This window comes from Bufo gargarizans, chromosome 6 (genome assembly GCF_014858855.1).
Source record: "Bufo gargarizans isolate SCDJY-AF-19 chromosome 6, ASM1485885v1, whole genome shotgun sequence".
NCBI classification, from domain to species: Eukaryota; Metazoa; Chordata; class Amphibia; order Anura; family Bufonidae; genus Bufo; species Bufo gargarizans.
In genome coordinates, this window is record NC_058085.1 from 123222906 (window position 1) to 123247753 (window position 24848).

Below are 24848 nucleotides of genomic sequence, written 5' to 3' on the forward strand. Positions count from 1 at the left end.
TTTTATTACCACAGATTTTGTATGTTATCTCCTCGTGCCCAATTTGGATAGGTGACCACTTTTTTAATGCATTAGAAGGTGCGATGAACGACCTTATCTGGGGAAGGAAAAGGGTTAGGCTGAAGCAGAAATACCTATGGCTGGGCGAGGAAGATGGAGGTCTGTCCATCCCATGCTTCAGGGGCTATTACTTTGCATCACAGCTCCAGTGGCTAATGATGGAAGACGATAGACTGCGACGCTTCCTGGAAAGGGAGCTGGGAACGCCCCGATACAACATCATTGGTACATTGGAAGCAGGAATTATAAAAATTAAGGGGAGGCAATGCCCAATTAACAAGATGGTACACTTAGTTTGGGTGAATATAAAAAAAATATTAGGAATAAAGCACACATTAAGGGTTTCACCTATTTGGGGAAATATTAACTTAAAAGAATTTTTGAACTTTGAGGATTATTTGTTTTGGGAAAAAAAGGGTATTAGATTCGTGTCTCAAATAGTAGTGGAAGGAAAGTTGAAGACACTAGAGGAAATGGGCTTAAGTACAGATAAAGACTATCTCACATGGTTTAGATATAGTAGATTGAAACACGCTTTTGACAAAACAAAGAATAAAGAATACTTTATCATAAAGCACTCAGATTTTGTTGATTTTTGCTATCAGGGAATAGGGAGTAAAGTTTCAATTTCACAGATTTATAAAAGGATAAAGAAGGGTTTGGGAGGGGTGATTAGATTCAACAGTGAAAAGAAATGGGCACAAGATGTGGCACCCTTAATTTTGGACTGGAGAAATATATACAAAAATGTTAAAAGGAGCACAATATCCAGCGGTTTCCGATTGACGCAGTTCTTTATTCTTCACCGGACCTATGTTACCCCAAGGGTTAAGAGTAAGATGTATAAAACTGGAGGTGCAAAATGTTGGAAGTGTGGAGAGGAGGGGGCCGATTTTGTTCATTTGATCTGGTTCTGCCCGATTGTACAGGGGTATTGGTCGCAAGTTTTTCAGTACCTTGAGAGAGAGACAAGGAAACCGGCCCCTTTGGAGATTAGTATTGCAGTCCTGGGAGACACTAGAAGAATTGGGGGGGACAGAGAAAGTGAAAGAAAATGGGAAAAAGGTCTGATGTTGGCACGAGTAGTCTTGGCCAGAGGATGGGGAGCTGACAGCCTGCCAAATGTGGCGGACTGGAAAAATTTATGTGAACGGGTGACAAGTTACGAGAAAGCCAGGCAGATGAAGCCATGAACAAATAAGGAAAAGTACAAGGGAGGGAACTATAAGGTTTCTGAAGAGAGGTTACTGAAAGGAAAGGCCTTTTGGATACTCCCAAGACAACCAAAAAGGGGTGGAGGGGAGGGAGGGAGGTTTTTCTTGGGGAAGGGAGGGGGGGGGGATGTTATATGAGGTTTTCTAAAAGCTAAATTGAATGGGGATAAATTATTGGAGTATGTCTTCGTAGTTTATAATGGTGTATAACTTTATTGTTAAGATACCCGCTTGTAATTTATGATGGCATATATATGTATCTTTGTAATGGTTAACTATGTCATGCTTTAATAAGAAGAAAATGATAAATAAATATAATTCAAAAAAAAAAGTATAGAAAACCTCTATTCTGAACATGGTAAGGCTATAGCAAATAGAGTATATAATATGTACATGCTATGACACAGCTCTGCCCTTAGCATGCTGATGTCTAGCCCCATCAATCAAGGGTAGGGGAGTATGCAGAGCACATGGGTAGTCATAGGATTCAGCCCCGGCCTCTAGTGCTCGAATCTGCTCCTTTGCATATGAATAATAATGCAGATATCTTTGCACCCGCTTAACATACAGAGAAAAGAACGGTATCATTTTAATTAGCATCATCAACCCTATGAGGCAGTATGCCTGGTTTCATGTTGACAGGGGATCTTTAACATCACTTGATGTAACCTGGTTAGATTGCTTCTATGAGACTCTGATTTTGCCCAAATGGATTGCAGATGTTCTGTTAGGCCTCATGCACAAGGCTGTTTCTGTGGATCTGCAAAATACGGATGCTGGCCATGTGAATGCTGCATTTTTTGGGGGACTTGAATGTTGTTTGCGGTCTGGAATGTGTGACCAATGTTCTATAATTTGCAGATCGAACATACGGATGCGCCACTCACATGGCCAGTGTCCGTATTTTGCAAACCACAAAATACATATGTCGTGTGCATGTACCCTTAGATAGTACTTAGATGCAATGTGAAATCAGAGGACTCGTATGTAAACTACTAAAAAACCGTTTTATTCCTGGAGCCTAGTAATAGCAAGAGTAGGCAACCTCCGACACTTCAGCTGTTGTGAAACTACAATTCCCAGCATGCGCGAACTCCTATAGAAGGGAATGAGGTGTTCTGGGAATTGTAGTTTCACTAAAGCTGGAGTGCTGAAGGTTGCTGGCCCCTGTTTTATAGTGTACTTATAATGCCTACAAAATTATGTGGCAAAACAATGAAAAGAAAATTCAGGGGTTGGCAGCACTATTCATCCCACTCATTTGGTTACTGACCAGGAAATGGCTTACAAGCCAAATGGTGCGCGCAGATAGGGATCCTGGCTGGGGGTCCCAACTCATCCAGACATTTCAATAATCTGCAGCACTCGCCGGTAAATGATGAAAATAGTGGTGATTTATTCACTCAAGCAGCCAGTATACAGCGACGTTTCGACCTCAGTTGGTCTTTATCAAGCAGTGAGTGATATCCCAGTGTGCCTTAAATAGTGTGTATGGGTGGATACAATAATGGGTGTATATAATTCCGCCCCCCAGTGGGAGTATACTTCCATTTACACAAAACCTGATTCAATTAACTGAACATTCAACAAATACTTCATTGTCATCAAAGTAATTGAACAGCATATAAAGTGATGAAGTCGACATATTCCCCTATATATCACCTGTGTATGAGGATCTCCATGCTATCCCCGGTAACATGCCAGACACTGGCGTCCCCTCCTTCACAACGCGCATGCTCCAGGACCTGCCACAGCACCTAGGCAACGGAGGCGTTCCCCAGCATTGGCCAATAAGAAAAAAGGCCGTAGGTGACGTCGCTAGTTGCCGATTCCCGGAGCAAATGAGAATATTCCTCTGCTAGGTGACTGGAGCCAATAGGAAAAATGGGTTTATCGTGACCTCAGCTGTTGCTGTGTGGAGGGGAGATTACTCCTCCCCTCAACACAGACTCAATGCAGGACAGCTAGCTCCGGTCGTCAGGGAGACAGGGACGCTCCATAATGAAAACAAAGCACTCCATGTCATCTGGCACACCGGGCCAGTCGGACCTGCAGCCATTTATTAGTAGGGGGAGTCAGTCAACCTGCCGGGAGGTTTTTAATGGACCATCCATCCATCCATCTCCAGCCGTAAATGCATCATATCAAGCACATTACCTCCAGGGTGACAATCGTCAGCCGCCACTTGCGCACCCCCCGAGGCAACCGTGTTCACATCCATTACACCCCAGAAAAACTGGCCACCGCTCCAGTCCCTACCACGGGACTGGACATGTGTCCAATTATTTTGGGGATGTGGGTACACAAACATGACCCCCGTGGTCCATAACAGCCACCTGCAGGGTCAAGAGTGCACCCACTCATGCATCAGCCAGAGACCACCCAGGAGACAACATGGTCTCTCCAGGGGTACAACCAGCAACAGCCGGCTGAACACCCAGTCGGGGTTCCCATGCATTCAGCCCCAAGAAACAGATCACACCTCCATATCCAAATATATGGAGTGGCGTATGTCACATTATTTAGGGGGATTGTGGACACAAAAAATGCCCCACAGCTGCTCATGGCAACCAGCCATGGGAACAGGATTGTGTCCACACATGCAGGCAGTCCAAACACACCTCTCCAGACAGGAGTAGCCAGACCCATCCCCAATTCCTTCAAAGCTGGGCATAACATCCCACAGTCTTCCAAATTGGTATCCAGATTCCCCTTTACCTTCGACTAGTAGCTGTAAAGAGGTACCACGAGTTCAACAGTCGGGGATAGACCAGGATAAGCGTAGAGCGTGGAGGAACACATAGGGACCCACCATCCACAGGCTGGAAAAGGAGAAAAAAAATTAAGGTTAATGTGTAAATGTGTCTATCACCGTGGTCTATTAAAACCTAACACAACATACATGTTGGGCACAAAACTTAAGATACAGTATTAAAAAAGCTTCTATACACGGAATAAAGGGGTATGAAACAAGGATCACCAAATCAGGCAAAAAACCCCAAATTAAAGTCCCTATTAAGACCCCTGGGCTCCAGGGTGTCTAGTATATGAATCCATTTCAGATTAGACATTTATAACTACCTTCCCTTAACAATATATTCTTGCACTCCAGGGCACTTCATTCAATTCTCTTTTTTTAATTTTGCCGTTATATTGCGGGGCAACCCAAAGTTGAATGAACCTCTCCTCTGTCTGGGTGTCGGGGCCTAAATATCTGACAGTGGCCTGTTCCAGTGGTGGGTGACATGAAGCCTGATTCTCTGCTATGGGACCTCTCTCCTCTGTCTGGGTGCTGGGGCCTAAATATCTGACAATGGCCTGTTCCAGTGGTGGGTGACGTGAAGCCTGATTCTCTGCTATGACGTGAAGCCTGATTCTCTGCTATGACGTGAAGCCTGATTCTCTGCTATGACGTGAAGCCTGATTCTCTGCTATGACGTGAAGCCTGATTCTCTGCTATGACGTGAAGCCTGATTCTCTGCTATGACATGAAGCCTGATTCTCTGCTATGACATGAAGCCTGATTCTCTATGGGAACTCTGTCTGGGTGCCGGGGCCCAAATATCTGACAGTGGCCTGTTCCAGTGGTGGGTGACATGAAGCCTGATTCTCTGCTATGGGACCTCTCTCCAATTGATATTTGGTTAATTTTTATTTTAATTCATTTCCCTATCCACATTTGTTTGCAGGAGATTTACCTGCAGCCCTCTAGCCCTTTCCTGGGCTGTTTTACAGCCTTTTTAGTGCCGAAAAAGTGGTGTTACCACTTCTGCACTTTACTACGGTCTTTAATGGTCTAAAAAAAAGTAATCTATGATTTTGTCCAGGTCCTCCACAATGTGCATATCTATAATCTCTCTATGCAACTGTTATGGTCATGTAATATGCCTGGTTCACCAGCAGGTGGCAGAAAACACGGCAGAGCTGTACTTAGATAGAATGTAACTTACCATTCCATTCTAACGCCAGCCCTCTGTAGGGAAGTGGGCTACAGAGGAAGGGTGGGGACCATTTGGAGTCAGTTTTAGTCTAGTCTTCCCTAGACAGAGGAGGGGTGTGCAGGGGCACGTCTCTGCTGGACATGCCCACGCCAGCCAGAGCACCCTAAGCTCTGCTGGCTATGGAGGCAAAAGCCTAAAGCCTCAAGAGCCAGGAGATTAGTTCCTCGGCTGAAGATAAGTCAGACTACAGAGTGAAGAAAAAGATGAGTTATCCAGTCAGCCTGTCAGTACAGCAGTGAGAGAAACCGATGTAGAAGAGTTGAGTTTGCCTGCCAGCTTAAAGCTAAAGCCTGCTGGGACCAAGACAAAGCATTTACTTTATTCAAGTAAAGCTGCCATTGAACTTCATCTCAAAGTCTGGACTCAGTTATTCTTCCACATCCCTCAATTATTCCCCCCTATTTACTGCTTCGGAGCCAAAGCCTGGGGTCCAGCGTTATCTAGGTAGGAGCACCGTGACACACATAAAGAGACATTTAGGCTGCCCTACACCACTCAGCATTCCTAATAAACCTGGGTTGCGATATAGAGGGCCTTGGGGGGAGGCGGCCCGTTGCACAACTAAAGTTATCTGTGTTGGTCCTATGTTCATATGTGCCCGTACTGCAGGGAAAAATTATGTTTTAATACATGCAAAGGAGCCATGGGGGTGTTACTGATATACCTAGAGGCTCTGCTCCTTCTGCTTCCTCTGCACGTCGATTGACAGTCCAAGGCAGTGAAAACATCACAGAAGCCTTAAGCTGCCAAGTGCACGTGCAACAGGTCAGCCAGTTTCAGCCAGGTACACATCTGCTGACAGATGCTTTTTAAAGTTTTGGAATGTCAAAGTCCTGACCTTAATCTATTAGAAATGTGGAAGGGCCTGAAGCAAGCAATTCATGGGAGAAAACCACCAACATAACAGAGTTGAAGTTTTTTAGTACAGAGAAATGGGCTAAAAAAATTCCTCCAAGCTGATGTTCAGGACTAAGGAACAATTACTGGAAACGTTTGATTGCAGATATTGCGGCACAAAGGAGTCACACCAGATACTGAAAGCAACGGTTCACATACTTTTGCCACTCACAGATGTGATATTGGATAGTTTCCTTAATAAATAATTGACCAAGTGCAATATTTTAACTTATTTGTTTGATTTTGTTATGTTTATGTACTTTTGAGGACTGTAAAAATCTGTAGTTTTAGGTCACATTTATACAGAAATATAAAAAAATCTATAGGGTTCACAATCTTTCAAGCCCTACTGTATAATTCTTAGAGTATTTCGGCAGACCATATATTTTGCAGATGGAATTGTGCTGATGAATATACAGAATGCTCTGAGCCCTCCATTAACTCTATCTATGCCTCTATGCCACACTTGTGGATATTATTGCAGATTGTCCAGGGGATAGTAACAAGAATGGTGGTTGTAGTCGTTACTCATTCTTATGCTGCCCTGGGCTATGCAGTGATGGGAGGGGTGCACCTTTCTACCTTTTCGGGCTCTCTGGTTCTGGGGTTCTCCTGCTTGAGTAGTTTGGGGTGTCCTTGATGGTGATGAATTGTGAGGTGCCAGGCAAGGTCCCCTGCAGTGGTAGAGACAAAGATGCAGCAGTTTTGCAGTAGAACAGTTGTTTACTGAATATGATTTTTCATTTTAATAAGAATTTTTTTTACTGCTAACAAAGCAAGGGTTAACAGCCAGTGGCGTATTATAATTGGGGAGTTTGGGTCGGTTGCTCCGGGCCCGGCATTGCTGGGGGGCCCAACGCCGAGCCAAGCACCGACAAACTACGGCGGGGCACGGGAGCGCATAGTTCCCTGCCCCTCCGCCGATCACCGCCCTAGGCTTCAGGCCTAGTAGGCCTGAAGCCTATGCGGTAGTAAAATCCCTGCTCAGGCGGGCGTGATGACGTCATCGCGCCGCACCTGTGCCCAGACGCAGCACACTGACGTTTGAGCGCAGCGCACCTGCGCCATCGACGAGTGAGTGCTGACTGGAACACAGGTAAGTATTAGATTTTTTTTTTTGTGTGTGCCAACTTTGGGGGGCAGAGGAGAATATCACTGAATGGACAGTGGGGGCAAACTACTATGTGGGGGCAAATTACTGGTGTGGGGCAAATTGGTACTCTGGGGGCAGTGTGGGGGACAATTAATAATGTGGGGGGCAAATTACTTAATGGATGGCAGTGTCGGGGCAAATTATCTAATGGGGCAGTGTGGCGGGTTATTACTTGATGGCAGTGTGGGGGCAAATTACTATATGGATAGCAGTGTCAGGGCAAATTACTTAATGAAGGGCAGTGTGGGGGCAAATTATCTAATGGGGGTAGGGTCTGGGGTTATTACTTGATGGGGCAGTGTGGGGGGAAATTACTATATGGGGCAGTGTGGGGGGAAATTACTATATGGGGCAGTGTGGGGGAAATTACTGTATGGTCGAAGTGTGGTGGAAACTACTGTGTGGGGAGCAGTGTGGGGGAAATTACTATGTGTGGGAGAAAATTACTTTGTGGAGGAAATTACTGTATGGGGGCAGTGTGGGGGAAACTACTGTATGGGGGCAGTGTGGGGGAAACTACTGTATGGGGGCAGTGTGGGGGAAACTACTGTGTGGGGGCAGTGTGAGGGAAATTACTGTGTGGGGAGCAGTGTGGGGGAAATTACTATGTGTGGGAGAAAATTACTTTGGAGGAAATTACTGTATGGGGGCAGTGTGGGGGAAACTACTGTATGGGGGCAGTGTGGGGGAAACTACTGTATGGGGGCAGTGTGGGGGAAACTGCCATGTGGGGGCAGTGTGGAGGAAACTGCCATGTGGGGGCAGTGTGGGGGAAACTACTGTGTGGGGGCAGTGTGGGGGAAAATACTGTATGGGGGCAGTGTGGGGGAAACTACTGTATGGGGGCAGTGTGGGGGAAACTACTGTGTGGGGGCAGTGTGGGGGAAACTACTGTGTGGGGGCAGTGTGGGGGAAACTACTGTGTGGGGGCAGTGTGGGGGAAACTACTGTGTGGGGGCAGTGTGAGGGAAATTGCTATATGGGGCAGTGTGGGGGAAAATTACTGTATGGGGGCAGTGTGGGGGAAATTGCTATGTGGGGGCAGTGTGGGGGAAATTGCTATGTGGGGGCAGTGTGGGGGAAATTACTAGGTGGGGCAGTGTGGGGGCGTTTCTATTAGGGGAAATTATTTTTGGGGACACTATACAGGCATTATTACCTGGAGCACAATATAGGTCGCTATTATTACTGGGGGCACTCTAGGGGACATTATAATTGCTGTAGACACTATAGAGACCTTTGGGGTAATTTATCAAACTGGTATAAAGTAGAACTGGGTTAGTTAACCATTGCAACAGATTTCACCTTTCATTTTTGACAGCGCCTTTGGAAATTAAAGGTGGAATCTGATTGGTTGCTATGGGCAACTAAGCCAGTTGTACTTTACACCAGTTTAATAAATGACCCCAGGTAACAGGTATGTGGTGCTGTATTCCCCTATATGTAGAGCTAACTCACTACTGTGACCTGCGTCTCATCTTCTAAAAGTCTTTTTTTTTTATCATAATGGTATGTATTTTAAATTCAGCAACTAACATTTTCATTTGTCACCTGCAGTCCTATGTAACAGCCTAGATAACAGTGCTAACTTTCTGTGTACAGATAATGTAGTAGATGTTCCATGCAGTCCTATGTAGCACCCCACATAACACAATAGTTTACGGTGTTATGTGGGGTGTTACATAGGACTGGAGGTAACATCTATCAAATCTGTACTCAGAGAATTATGAGATTGGTGGGGGTGCCTGGAGTCAGACCCCCACAATCAGCTGTTTGAGGAGACTGCAATGTTCTAGTGAGCGCTGCAGCCTCTTTGCTCCATATATATTATTTTATATTATTTAATATTATATTAAAGGCTGTCTGTGCCATTCCGCAAATTGCCATCCGTGTTTTGCAGATTCACGGTTTGCGGACAGCAAAACGCACAACGGTCGTGTGCATGAGGTCTAAGGCAGATTTTGCTGGACAGTTTTTTTGACACCATGTCCCATTTCAAGCCCCCCTGATGCGCCCCAGAGTAGAAACTCTAAAAAAGTCACCCATTTTGGAAAATACACCCCTCAAGCTATTCAAAACTGATTTTACAAACTTTGGTAACCCTTTAGGTGTTACACAAGAGTTAATGGAATATAAAGATGAAATTTCAGAATTTCACTCTTTTGGCAAATTTTCTATTTTAATCCATTGTTTCCAGTAACAAAGCAAGGGTTAACAGTCAAACAAAACTCTATTTATTGCCCTGATTCTGTAGTTTACAGAAACACCCCATATGTGGTCATAAATTGCTGTACGGGCACACGGCAGGGCGCAGTAGGAAAGGAACGCCATATGGTTTTTGGAAGGCAGATTTTGCTAAACAGATTTTTTGTTATTTACAATGTTCATCTGACAGGTTAGATTATGTGCTATTGTTATAGAGCAGGTTGTTATGGACACGACAATACCAAATATGACAACTTTTTTTGTTTTTTTGTTTCAGCTTTACATAATAATGCATTTTTGAATTAAAAAATAAAATTTTTTGTGTCTCCACATTGTGAAAGCCATATTTTTTTTAGTTTTTTAGGTGATTGTCTTATGTAGGGGGAATTTTTTTCGGTACAAGATGACTGTTTGATTGGTACTATTTTAGGATGCATATGACTTTTTGATCGTTTGGTATTACACTTTTTGTGATGTAAGGTGACAAAAATGGCTTTTTTGACACACTTTTTATTTTTTTACGGTGTTCACCTGAGGGGTTAGGTAATGTGATATTTTTATGTAGCAGGTTCTTACAGACAAGGCGATACCTAATGTCTATACTTTGTTTTTTATTTTTAAGTTTTACACAATAATATTTTTGAAACAAAAAATAATTTTAGTTTCTCCATAGTCTGAGAGCCATATTTTTATTTTTTTCTGGGCGATTGTCTTATGTCGGGTATAATTTTTACGGGATGAGATGACTGTTTGATTGGTACTAGTTTGGGGTGCATATGACTTTTTGATCGCTTGCTATTACACTTTGTGATGTAAGGTGACAAAAAATGGCTTTTTTTTTTTTTTTTACACAGTTTTTACCGGTATTATTATATTATTTTTTACGGTGTTCACCTGAGAGGTTAGGTCATGTGATATTTTTATAGAGCAGGTTCTTATGGATGCGGTCATACCTAATACGTATATTTTTTTTATTTACTTAATAAAATACACAATAACAGCATTTTTTTAAACAAAAATTATATTTTAGTGTCTCCATAGTTTTTGTTTTTATTTTTTGGGCGATTGTCTTAGGTAGAGGCTCATTGTTTGCAGGATGAGGTTACAGTTAGATTGGTACTATTTTGGGGGGCATACGCCTTTTTGATCGCTTGGTGTTGCACTTTTAGATGTAAGGTGACACTTTTTTTGGCTGTGTTTACCTGAGGGGTTAGTTCTGTGATATTTTTATAGAGCCGGTCATTATGGACGTGGCAATACCTAATATGTATACTTTCATTTATTTATTTTTGAAACAAAAAATCATGTTTTAGTGTCTCCGTATTCTGAGAGTTTTACACCGTTTAAATTTTTTATCGTGTTTATCGGACAGGGTGGATCATGTGATATATTTATAGAGCCAGCCGTCATGGACGCGGCAATACCAAATATGTCTATTTTTTATTTTTTCCTAATTTAAAAAAAAAAAATTATTACTTAATTGGGGGATTTTTTTTTTTTACTTTTTTTTTTTAAATAAAACACTTTATTTATTTTTTAAATTTTGTGTCCTCCATAAGGTCATATAAGATCTCTGGAGAACATTTGATTTCGTTTTTTTCACTATTGATTTCTCCTACTATGTCAGCCCCAATTACAGGGGATATACCCCCCCCCCCCTCCCAGAGAGGCTGTACAGCACTATACTGTGCTGTACAGCCTCAGTGCAGGGCAGATCAAGGTCTGTGAAAGACCCAACAGCTCCTGCACTCTCCCGGCCCTGGCGGTCACATGACCACCGGGCCAGTACAGGAAGCGCATAGCTCTTCCTGATCTGTATACACAGCGCTCACTGAGCACTGTGTATACAGCGATCTAGAAGGCAGGGACACCTGAGAACTGTCCCTGCCTTCTCTCTGGGTTGCCCTGCTGTCACTGACAGCGGGCAACCCGCTCTGCAGCTGCACGATTAGCGTGCAGCTGCGATCTCTGAATGGACGTTCCAGAACGTCCATTCAGAGTTAAACATTTATATCCTATGGGCAGATGTGAGGTGGTTAAGGACCAGGCTGTTTTTTGGAAATTTGACATGTGTCACTTTGTAGTAATAACTTTGGAATGCTTTTACTTATCCAAGCCATTCTGAGATGGGTTTTCTCGTGAAACATTGTACTTCATGATGGTGGTAAATTTATGTCAATATTTTCATTTTTTTTTTTTTTAAATACCAAATTTACAAAAACATTTGGAAAAATTCTAATCCAAATTTCAATTTCTCTGCTTTTAAAACAGATAGTGATACCTCATATAATAGTTATTCCTTTACATTTCCCATATGTCTACTTTATGTTTGGATCATTTTGTGAATGCCATTTTATTTTTTGGGGATGTTAAGAAGGCTTGAATATTGTCACACTAACGTTTTTCTTTTCCGGCACTGAGTTCCGTCAAAAGGGCTCAATGCCGGAAAATAACTGATCAGGTATATCCCCATGCATTCTGAATGGAGTAATCCGTTCAGGATGCATAAGGATGTCTTCGGTTTAGTCATTTTGACTAATCAGGCAAGAGAAAACTGGCGAAACTGGTGAAAAAAACCGAAGACTTGCCTGAATGCCGGATTTGGCATTTTTTTTTCCATAGGAATTGTGACTAATACCACACCTCGGTGCCTGCTTGATGTCAACTACATCGAGCTCACGAGACGCGGTAGTGTCCCTGGTTACCAAAAACTTGACGTTACGCCCTCCGGGAGGCGCAGGTAAGGTCAGGTTGGTACAGTTTACACACGCGCACCTCCTGTCCACGTGGGCACAGAGGCAACAAGCTGAGAGCCTTTTCACTGCCGCAGTGAAAACAGCGCTGTCTCAGCCCGGGAAATCTGCCACCAGCTTCTCGTTTGATATAAGCCCAGTTGGCTAACGGGATTATATAGAGTGAGAAACCAACCCGCGGTAGCTTATAACTAGGCCAAAACACAGACGTGGGGATTCGTGATCGAGATACAAGATGGCACAAGATTAAAGTATATATTTAATCGCCTTAAGGGCACACTAGATTTAACACAATATACAGTCGTGGCCAAAGGTTTTGAGAATGACACAAATATTAGTTTTCACAAAGTTTGCTGCTAAACTGCTTTTAGATCTTTGTTTCAGTTGTTTCTGTGATGTAGTGAAATATAATTACACGCATTTCATACATTTCAAAGGCTTTTATCGACAATTACATGACATTTATGCAAAGAATCAGTATTTGCAATGTTGACCCTTCTTTTTCAGGACCTCTGCAATTCGACTGGGCATGCTCTCAATCAACTTCTGGGCCAATTCCTGACTGATAGCAACCCATTCTTTCATAATCACTTCTGGGAGTTTGTCAGAATTAGTGGGTTTTTGTTTGTCCACCCGCCTCTTGAGGATTGACCACAAGTTCTCAATGGGATTAAGATCTGGGGAGTTTCCAGGCCATGGACCCAAAATGTCAACGTTTTGGTCCCCGAGCCACTTAGTTATCACTTTTGCCTTATGGCACGATGCTCCATCCTGCTGGAAAATGCATTGTTCTTCACCAAACTGTTGTTGGATTGTTGGAGGCTGTTTGGTACCAGTCTTTATTCATGGCTGTGTTTTTGGGCAAAATTGTGAGTAAGCCCACTCCCTTGGATGAGAAGCAACCCCACACATGAATGGTCTCAGGATGTTTTACTGTTGGCATGGCACAGGACTAATGGTAGCGCTCACCTTTTCTTCTCCGGACAAGCCTTTTTCCTGATGCCCCAAACAATCGGAAAGAGGCTATATCGGAGAATATGACTTTGCCCTAGTCCTCAGCAGTCCATTCACCATATTTTCTGCAGAAGATCAATCTGTCCCTGATGTTTTTTTGGGAGAGAAGTGGCTTCTTTGCTGCCCTTCTTGACACCAGGCCATCTTCCAAAAGTCTTCGCCTCACTGTGCGTGCAGATGCGCTCACACTTGCCTGCTGCCATTCCTGAGCAAGTTCTGCGCTGGTGGCATTCCGATCCCGCAGCTGAATCCTCTTTAGGAGGCGATCCTGGCGCTTGCTGGACTTTCTTGGACGCCCTGAAGCCTTCTTAACAAGAATTGAACCTCTTTCCTTGAAGTTCTTGATGATCCTATAAATTGTTGATTGAGGTGCAATTTTAGTAGCCACAATATCCTTGCCTGTGAAGCCATTTTTATGCAACGCAATGATTGCTGCACGCGTTTCTTTGCAGGTCACCATGGTTAACAATGCAAGAACAATGATTTCAAGCATCACCCTCCTTTTTAATAGGTCAAGTATGCCATTTTAACTCAATCAGCCTGACATAATGATCTCCAGCCTTGTGCTCGTCAACATTCTCACCTGAGTTAACAAGACAATTACTGAAATGATCTCAGCAGGTCCTTTAATGACAGCAATGAAATGCAGTGGAAAGATTTTTTGGGGATTAAGTAAATTTTCATGGCAAAGAAGGACTATGCAATTCATCTGATCACTCTTCATAACATTCTGGAGTATATGCAAATTGCTATTATAAAAACTTAAGCAGCAACTTTTCCAATTTCCAATATTTATGTAATTCTCAAAACTTTTGGCCACGACTGTAGAAGACAGAGAATATATACAGTGGTCTGAGGTTACAGATGCAGATTATATGGGTACAACAGGGTTAAGGGGGGGGGGGGGGGGCGGTGATGTCAGCGGTTTCCAGGTCTCTCCAAACACATTTGCACGATGTGACCCCCTTTCAGAGAAAGACCCGCCTGCTTTCTGGCACATGTCTCTTAACCCCTTAAGGACACAGCCCTATTTCACCTTAAGGACCAGGCCATTTTTTGCAAATCTGACCAGAGTCACTTTAAGTGCTGATAACTTTAAAACGCTTTGACTTATCCAGGCCATTCTGAGATTGTTTTTTCGTCACATATTGTACTTCATGACACTGGTAAAATGAAGTCAAAAGAATTATTTTTTTTGCACCAAAAAATACCAAATTTAACAAAAATTTGCAAAAATTTGCAAATTTCAAAGTTCCAGTTTCTCTACTTCTGTAATACATAGTAATACCCCCAAAAATTTGGATGACTTTACATTCCCCATATGTCTACTTCATGTTTGAATTATTTTGGGAATGATATTTAATTTTTTGGGGATGTTATAAGGCTTAGAAGTTTAGAAGCAAATCTTGAAATTTTTCAGAAATTTACAAAAACTCAATTTTTAGGGACCAGTTCAGGTCTCAAGTCACTTTGCGAGGCTTACATAATAGAAACCACCCAAAAATGACCCCATCTAAGAAACTACACCCCTCAAGGTATTCAAAACTGATTTTGAATACGTTGTTAACCCTTTAGGTGTTGCACAAGAGTTATTGGCAAATGGGGAGGAAATTTGAGAATTTTATTTTTTTGTCTAATTTTTCATTTTAACCCATTTTTTCCACTAACAAAGCAAGGGTTAACAGCCAAACAAGATGGTATCTTTATTGCCCTGACTCTGCCGTTTACAGAAACACCCAATATGTGGCCGTAAACTACTGTACGGCCACACAGCGGGGCGTAGAGTGAAAGGTGCGCCGTTTGGTTTTTGGAAGGCTGATTTTTATGGACTGGTTTATTTACACCATGTCCCATTTGAAGCCCCCTGATGCACCCCTAGAGGAGAAACTCCCTAAAAGTGACCCCATCTAAGAAACTACACCCCTCAAGGTATTCAAAACTGATTTTACATACGTCGTTAACCCTTTAGGTGTTGCACAAGAGTTATTGGCAAATGGCGATGAAATTTGAGAATTTCATTTTTTTGCCTAATTTTCCATTTTAACCCATTTTTTCCACTAACAAAGCAAGGGTTAACAGCCAAACAAGACTGTATCTTTATTGCCCTGATCTGCTGTTTACAGAAACACCCCATATGTGGCCGTAAACTACTGTACGGCCACACAGCGGGGCGTAGAGTGAAAGGTGAGCCGTGGGGTTTTTGGAAGGCAGATTTTGCTGGACTGGTTTATTTACACCATATCCCTTTGAAGCCCCCCTGATGCACCCCCAGATTATAAACTCCATAAAAGTGACCCCATCTAAGAAACTACACCCTTCAAGGTATTCAAAATGGATTTTACAAACTTTGTTAACCCTTTAGGTGTTGCACAAGATTTAATGGAAAATAGAGATACCATTTCAAAATTTCACTTTTTTGGCAGATTTTCCATTTGAATTTTTTTTTTTCCAGTTACAAAGCAAGGGTTAACAGCCAAACAAAACTCATTATTTATGGCCCTGATTCTGTAGTTTACAGAAACACCCCATATGTGGTCGTAAACCGCTGTACGGGCACACGGCAGGGCGCAGAAGGAAAGGAATGCCATACGGTTTTTGGAAGGCAGGTTTTGCTGGACTGGTTTTTTGTCCCATTTGAAGCCCCCCTGATGCACCCCTAGAGTAGAAACTCCAAAAAAGTGACCCCATTTTAGAAACTACGGGATAGGGTGGCAGTTTTGTTGGTACAAGTTTAGGGTACATATGATTTTTGGTTGCTCTATATTACACTTTTTGTGCGGCAAGGTAACAAGAAATAGCTTTTTTGGCAGCGTTTTTTATTTTTTTATTTACAACATTCATCTGACAGGTTAGATCATGTGGTAATTTTATAGAGCAGGTTGTCACGGACGCGGCGATACCTAATATGTATACAATTTTTTTTATTTTTACACAATGATTTCATTTTTAAAACAAAAAAAATGTTTTAGTGTCTCCATAGTCTAAGAGCCATAGTTTTTTCAGTTTTTGGGTGATTATCTTAAGTAGGGTCTCATTTTTTGCGGGGTGAGATGACGGTTTGATTGGCACTATTTTGGGGTGCATATGACTTTTTGATCGCTTGCTATTACACTTTTTGTGACGTAAGATGACAAAAAATGGCTTTTTTTACACCGTTTTTATTTTTATTTTTTTACGGTGGTCACCTGAGGGGTTAGGTCATGTGATATTTTTATAGAGCCGGTCGATACGGACGCGGCGATACCTAATATGTACGCTTTTTTTTATTTATGTAAGTTTTACACAATGATTTCATTTTTGAAACAAAAAAAATGATGTTTTAGTGTTTCCATAGTCTAAGAGCCATAGTTTTTTCGGTTTTTGGGCGATTATCTTAAGTAGGGTCTCATTTTTTGCAGGATGAGATGACGGTTTGATTGTTACAATTTTGGCGTACATGCGACTTTTTTGATCACTTTTATTACCTTTTTTTGGGAAGTAAGGTGGACAAAATTTCAATTTCATCATAGTTTTTTATTTTTTATTTTTATGGCGTTCACCGTTCGGGTAAAGTAACATGACCGTTTTATAGATCAGGTCGTTACGGACGCGGCGATACCAAACATGTGTAGGGAATTTTATTTTTTTTAATTTTTGATCAGTGATAAATGTGTTTTTTGATTTTTACCTTTTTTTTCACTTTTTTTTTGACCCAGACCCACTTGGTTCTTGAAGATCCAGTGGGTCTGATGTCTGTATAATACAGTACTGTACTCTATATAGGGCTCTGTACTGTATTTTACTTACACTGAACAGATCTATGCTTTCAGCACAGATCTGTTCAGCACCATGGACAGCAGGACGCCTGAGCAGGCGTCCTGTTGCCATGGGAACCTTCCCCGTCTGCTCAGTTATGGTCAGAACTGCGCAGACGGGGAAGGGTGAGGACGGGGCTTCTGGGGGGCTGTCTGGGGGCTCTCTCCCTCTCCATCGGGGGGCTGCAAAGGCACTGCAGCCCCCCGATCGGAGAGGGAGGGAGCTCCCTCTTACTGTTAACTTTTTCCATACAGCGGTCCGTACGGACCTGCTGTATGGAAAGGGTTAAACGGCTGACATCGCATCACCGATGTCAGCCGTTTATACCAGGGTGCCAGCAATGTGCTGGCACCCTGGTATACCCACTGTACACCAACGATTATTCAATGGGAGGCGGGCGGGGGATCGCGATCCCGCCTGCCGCACCGCCCGCCTCCCGCACCGCCCCCACCGCCCGCAACACCCCCCCCTGCACCTCCCACCGGGCTAAAATCATTCAGAGGTGCAGGGGGGGGGTGATAAATATATATTTTCGCCACACTAAAGTTTCTGATCGCCGCGGTCAGGGACCGCAGCGATCAGAAACTGCAGAAAGCGCAACAAACCGCAGGTCTGAATTGACCTGCGGTTTGTTGCGATCGCGGACATGGGGGGGTCACGGGACCCCCCCGCGCATTTAGCCGAGGTGCCTGCTCAATGATTTGAGCAGGCACCTTGTTCCGATCACAGCCGGCCGCACGGCAGTGATCGGAACAACACATGATGTACCGGTACGTCATGTGTCCTTAAGGACTCGGGAAACATGCCGTACCGATACGTCATGTGTCCTTAAGGGGTTAACCTGTAGCCGGCCCCTCTCGGCCTTAGGGAGGGGTCCACTCCCCCTCTTCTTGGCTGGCAGCAGATGACCCACAAAACCCTTTAGGGTTCATAGCTCCATACTAGAGGGTCACAGGGAGATGGTTCTGGGACCAACAGACCTGCCTGGGTTCTGGCTACAAGTAGAGTCCAAACCTGGTACTGTTATGTGGTTTCTATGGGGAGATATGGAGATCTTCTTTTTCTGGCAGTTCCTCATCAAATAAAGCACATCGTGGCCACCGGGACACAAATATGTATCCGGTTTGCGCCTGTGATGGCCGGGCAATTCATCATCTCTTATGAAATGTAGGTGCCAACATGTCTGGAAGGTATCCTTGATCCTGGCAGGGCTGATACCTCCTGCTGGGGGGTTTACTGCAAGATTTAGCTTGGCTCCAAACTGGTGTGACATTCTCCACCTGGGGCCTCTTTGAAGCCTGGACCCCTGGGGCTTTGTTCCTTGCCAGCTGACACTCAGGTGGCTGGGGGGTGGGAACTTATTTTGCATGTACACTGATGAACATGCCAAGAGGTGACTCAAATGACAATCAGGGCTGAGGCTTTGAAGCAGGGCCCTCCTGTGGAGTTCACTACCTCTGCTATCTGGTAGCAAATGGGGGTGTGAGCACATAGCTGACAGTAAATATTAAACCATATTCCTCACAGGAATGTATTGGTGCCGGATTCGGCATTCAAAATACCGGAATACCGGACCCGTCCTTCTGGTCTGCGCATGCGCAGACCGAAAAAAAGGTGAAATTAATAAATGCCGGATCCGTTTGGGTGGATGACACCGGAAAGACGGATCCGGCATTTCAATGCATTTTTTTGACTGATCAGGCATTTTTAAGACTGATCAGGATCCTGATCAGTCTTACTAATGCCATCAGTTGGCATACGTTTTGCCGATCCGGCAGGCAGTTTTGGCGACGGAACTGCTTGCCGGATGACACTGCCGCAGGTGTGAAAGTAGCCTTAGAGGTTTAGAAGCAAATATTGAAATTTTTTAGAAAATTTCCAAAACCCACTTTTTAAGGACCAGTTCAGGTCTGAAGTCACTTTGTGAGGCTTACATAAAAGAAACCACCCCAAAATGACCCCATTTTAGAAACTACACCCCTCAAGGTATTCAAAACTGATTTGACTAATTTTGTTAACTCTTTAGGTGTTCCACAAGAATTAAAGGAAAATGTAGATATTTCAGAATTTTACTTTTTTTGGCAGATTTTCCATTTTAATCAATTTTTTCCAGTAACACAGCAAGGGTTAACAGCCAAACAAATTTAATATTTAAATTATCACCCTGATTCTGTAGTTTACAGAAACACCCCATTTGTGATTTGTAAACTGCTGTATGAGCACATGGCAGGGCGCAGAAGGAAAGGAACACTATGTTTTTTTGAGGGCAGATTTCACTGGGATAATTTTAAGTTACATAAGGGAAAAACTAAGAAAAAAGATGGAAGAGGGGGTTAAACAAAATCTTCTGCTTTGAAGATAAGAAACCCCAGGGCGCCACCAGTGATGGAACTAGAAATAATGATACAAAGACTCATTCTCATATAAAGTGTGTTTTTTCCTTTTTTAGGTTATGTTGTAACATAGAAGGGGAAGGTGGCTGAAGGATAGCGTAAGTGGGTACTATACGCTTAAATCAGGGTTTAATAAAAAAAAAGAGGAAAATAAATGTGTATGTGTGTGTATATATATATATAATTTTTTATTTTATTTTATTTTTCAAAAGAAATATAATCCAGCAGTGGTCTCGACTATTACCAATGAAGCTGTTTGATTCCAAATTACCTATATCGACACATAGCGCCACTCCCCAAATTGGATAGCAAGTGCATAAAATTAAATGCTCATTATTCAATTAAATGACTCTTTTGTATATATAGGAAGTTGAAATAAATTTTCTGTCAGAGTGGGGGTTAGTCATGTCGGCTAAATAAGACAAACCAGTCATAAAAGGAATAAAATGCTAGAATAAAACGTTATGAGAGAAATAAAATAAGCGGAACATTTAGTAACCACTAATAACAAATAACATTCCACTCACTCCACTGGGGAGCTGTCCACAGGTTAAGCTCAAGAGACGGTACCCCCCTGGCCGGGATCGCTTATAAGGTGTATGAGATTGCAGTCGGCAGATACTCAAGGCTTCAATTCAATCTCTTTATTGGAGATGCAGGCTCATTTTGGGTGACTGTCTGTCTTATGTAGGGGCTCATTTGTTTCAGGATGAGATGGTTTGATTTGTACTATTTTAGGGTGCATATGACTATTTGATCGCTTGGTATTACACTTTTTGTGATGTAAGGTGACAAAAAATTGCTTTTTTAACTGTTTTTATTCAATTGTTTTTACGGTGTCCACCTGTCACAGAGGGTGAGGGAAGGGAAGCAAACCAAACATAACAAAATAAACAAAACAGCAGGCTAGGCCCCACAGCTAGGGAACAGGGAAAGGTCACCTCCTAAAAATCCCTGAGCCTTTCCCTGACTGCTACCAATGCTAAACGTGCGTTGGGGAGTGGACTGGTGGTGGTTGTGTGCGGTGTTGAAGTTAGGTTGGTCAGTATTTATGTGCTAATGATATCTGCTGCTCTTATGCCTTAAGTCTCTTTATGTGGTGTTACATCACCCACATGGCAATGTGTCTCTTTCATGCATTTGAAGATGAACTTTGATATTATGTATTATTGAGCTGCATTTGTTTGCTTATACCAACTTTTTTACTAGTGGCCAACCACTAATATTGCACTTGCACTTTTTTAGTACACACCGATAGCACACCATCGGTCCTCTTGGTTTTCTATGTTTTAAATGTGTTGTGGCTTGTGTCAATCATGTCTTTTATGTGATTTTCAATAAAAATTATGGAATTTTGTGATTACTTTGGTTCTACATGTGTTTTTGTATACTGAGTGACCTATTATCTTTGATTGATTGGTTCCTTTGACATGGTAAGGTGTGGGTCCTGGATTTTGATTTTGGGCTATATATAGGTTTGCTACCAACATGAACAAATCTCGATGATAAAGTGTTAATGCACTCGACCCTAAACCCTGCTGCAACGGATAGAAACCCTCAGGTATGGAGCAGGCGGAAAGACAACCGGTTCCTTGCACAAGATGAAGGAACCCTACCTAGTACAAACAACAGGAAGGAAGGAGGACTGGAAGGGAACCTGTCACCGGGATTTTGTGTATAGAGCTGAGGACATGGGTTGCTAGATGGCCGCTAGCACATCCGAAATATCCAGTCCCCATCTGTGTGCTTTTATTGTGTTAAAAAAAGAGAGATTTTATACATATGCAAATGGGGACAGGACTCATCTCAGGTTAATTTGCATAAGTATCAAATCGTTTTTTTTTTACACAATAAAAGCACACAGAGCTATGGGGACTGGGTATTGCGGATGTGCTAGCGGCCATCTAGCAACCTATGTCCTCAGCTCTATACACAAAATTCCGGTGACAGGTTCCCTTCAACTAAATACGAACTGGGAACAGGAGATCCACCAAACACCAGCAGAGAACTCCTGGAGAAACTATAATCCGCAAGGGCTATAGTGAGAGGAAGATATAAATAGCATCACTAACTAACTAACAAATGAGCAGAACCTGTGAGTGGGTGGGATCCTGCCCAAAGCCACAACAAAGCAATCTGTCAGATTCACGTGCAGCAAGTGTGACAGATCTCAGATCACTCACAGGGCAGGGTGTGACACCACCTGAGGGGTTAGCTCATGTGATATTTTTATACAGCAGGTTGTTACGGACGCGGCAATACCTAATATGTATACTTTATTTATTAAAGTTTTACACAATATAAGCTTTTTTTAAACAAAAAAAAGATTATATTTTAGTGTCTCCATATTCTGAGAGCCTTTTTTTTTTTTTTTTTTTTGGTTGATTGACTTAGGTAGGTTTTTTTTTTTTTTTTTTTTTTTTTTTTTTACGGTGCTCACCTGAGGCTGGGTCATGTGGTATTTTTATAGAGCAGGTTGTTCTGGATGCGGCCATACCTAATATGTAAAAAAAATGTTTTACCTTTAACACTATAAAAGCATTTTTGAAACAAAAAAATCATTATTTTAGTGTCTCATTTAGTACTCATTTGGGGAGCATACACCTTTTTGATCGCTTCGTGTTGCACTTTTAGTGATGTAACGTGACAAAAGGTGAGGTGATATTTTTATAGAGCCGGTCGTTACAAACGCGGTGATACCAAATATGTATTTTTTTTTTTTTTACAATTTTATGTGTTTTTATTTTGGGAAAGGGGCATTTTTATTTTTTAGCTTATTTTTGTCCCACTCTGGTACTTCAACTTCTTGGGGTCTGATCCCCCTGCAATGCATTACAATACATTGTGTAATGCATTGGCTGACAGCCTGTCTGTGAGACCCAGCCTAAGGGCTGGATCTCACAGGCTTCCATAGAAGGCAAGCCCTGATGCTTATGGAGGCATTGGGCTGCCTTCTCTGCCATCAGGTCCCCGTCACTGCAGTGTGGGGACCCGATGGGAAAGTGGAGGGCATGTGTACCCTTCGCAAACCCCGTGCATGCTGCAGTCAGCTTTGACCGCGGCATACAAGGGGTTAATAAGCCGGCATCAGTGTTTTTAGAGTGTTATGCAGCCGGGGTCATGCTGTCAGTGACTGCTGGACCCCTGCCTCTGATTGGGCAGGCGCAGCACCTGCAACCGCCCGATCAGCCCGCTGTACACGCACAGCGCTGGTCCTTAAGTCACGTCCACCAGCGCTGTAGATGTACAGGGCTGGTCCTTAAGGAGTTAAAGCCTCTTCATAACTTCAGCGTATCCAGCGCCGCTGTCTTACATTTAGACCTTTTTCTATGCCTGAAACAGGTGTAGAAAATGTTAAATGAGAATGAAATATGCCTAATTTAGGCATATTTCCGCTTCATAAATGACCCTCTGTGTGTCTTGCATATTGACAGAAATGAACTATTTGGCAGAGCTAATACATATCTTATATCTAAAAGTTTGTCACCTACATGAGAACGATTGGCGACATGGGGAAAAAGTAAAAAAAATTGCAGAAGATGCTAGATGTCTATTTACCTGTGGTAGACATCACTACTGATATCTTTTACCGATTCCTTACAGTCGTAACCACACAACCACATTAGCAACTGACATTATCTGGCTGGTACTGATAAGGATTACTATGTTACATTCTGCAATTTGCTGACATTAGGTAAAAGATAAGGAACTGATTATTAGGCTGCGGAAATGATTATATGAACTTTTACTCCAGCTGTACAAAAATAGGATGTACAGTATTGGTTCTATATAGTCTTTGGTGTCTCCTTTAGGCCTCATGCACACGACCGTTGTTTCACTCCGTGTCCGTTGTTCCGTTTTTTCGTGATTTTCTGCGGACCAATTGACTTTCAGTGGGTCAGTTGAAAACTCTGCTAATGCACCGTTTGTCGTCCGTGATCCGTGGTTTCAGTCCGTCCAAAAAATATAACCTGTCCTATTTTTTTTCACGGAAACCGGTCCGTGACAAAACCCAGAGGCGCACAAGACTGTCGTCCGTGTCCGTTTTTTTTTCCTATCATTTGTATGGCAAACTTGACTTAGACTTTTTTTTTACTTTCCTTCTCCATGTCTGGTGAGCCTCCAAAAATAAAGGAAGACACACGGAAACAAAAACAGATCACGGAACCCCATTTTGCGGAACGGAACACAACTGTCGTGTGCATAAGGCCTTATGATAACTGTGGCATTTACAACTTCAGTTCTAAAACTTCTTCATAAATGCAGACATATTGCATGTGCTTCAGGCATTAGGTCTACTTTTATGTAGATGAAGAGCTGGTATAAGAAGTCAGGCCGGACAGGAGCGCAGCGGTGGGGGAGGACGCGCATGAAGAGGCGTGGCGGCGAGGGAAAGATGAGGTAAGGGTTAATATGTGCGGGGGGCGGAATCCAGTTGAGGCGCGAGTTGCCGGGGCAGCGGGGGGTGCGGCCGGAGCAGGGAAGGAGGAAGTGGGCGGAGCGGTGTGCAGTGCGGCCAGGGGAGCGAAACGGACGGCAAGATGTCTGCGCCTGTCCTGTCGGTCGATGCCATGTTGGTGCGGGGGCCTGGCTGGCTGCAGGAGCAGGTTGGTGCCTGTCTGGTGTCCCCTGCTCCTGAGATTACCCCCACAGTTCGGGCTGCCCGGCCGCAGCGTGGTGTTCCGCCGGCGCGCCTAAGCCCTGAAGTCACCCCACGGGCCCGGCGCCGAGTAGGGAGCCCCTCTGTGGACCCTTCGCGGCGGAGAGCGGCCGCTCGGCCTTCTGCGAGTCGCTCACGCCGCGGGAGGAATCCCGTCACGCGGCGGGGCCCTGAGCGGAGCGGGACGCCCCTTCCCCCTCTCCCTGCGGCTGTGCTGGTGGATTCCGGACCGGGAACGGCGGACCGGCCCTGTCCCTCCTTAAGCAGGCGGTCCGCTCGGCTTCTGGACGACGTCGTGGTTCCTCGGGCTGCGCTGGGTGGTGACGGATGCCGGCGCAGGTCCAGAGAAGATGGGAGCAGCGCGGATGAGGATCCCCTTGCCGTGGGGGGCGCCGAGGCCTTTGCCCGGGCCCGTCCAGTGTTGTGCAGAGGGTCGTGCAGGTGGTCCGGGATGAACAGCCGTCGACGTCCAGGATCCATGACGGTGAAGTGTCCGGTCGGCGGGAGTCAGGATCTGCGGCAGCGGGAGTCACAGCGCCCGCGGTGCCTGGTGAGATTGCGTGGGGCTCCATGTTAGCGCAGGGTTTCCCGGTTGCTGGGGGGAGGGGTCCATGGGGGAGTTTGGTAGGGGTTTGGGGCAGTTGTTGGGGGGTTTGGCGGGATGGTTATCGGGTATGGGGGCTGGTGCGGGGTCTCCGTTGCC

The 24848-nt window shown here is 43.8% G+C and overlaps 1 long non-coding RNA gene across 1 annotated transcript in view; it reads right to left on the reverse strand.

The window, feature by feature from the left end:
• LOC122941449 overlaps positions 1-24848 on the reverse strand; it is a 97470-nt gene that overhangs the window by 46294 nt on the left and 26328 nt on the right. Inside the window, exon 2 of the long non-coding RNA XR_006390451.1 lies at positions 3993-4096. This is a non-coding gene — a long non-coding RNA (uncharacterized LOC122941449). The remainder of the gene's footprint in view (positions 1-3992; positions 4097-24848) is intronic.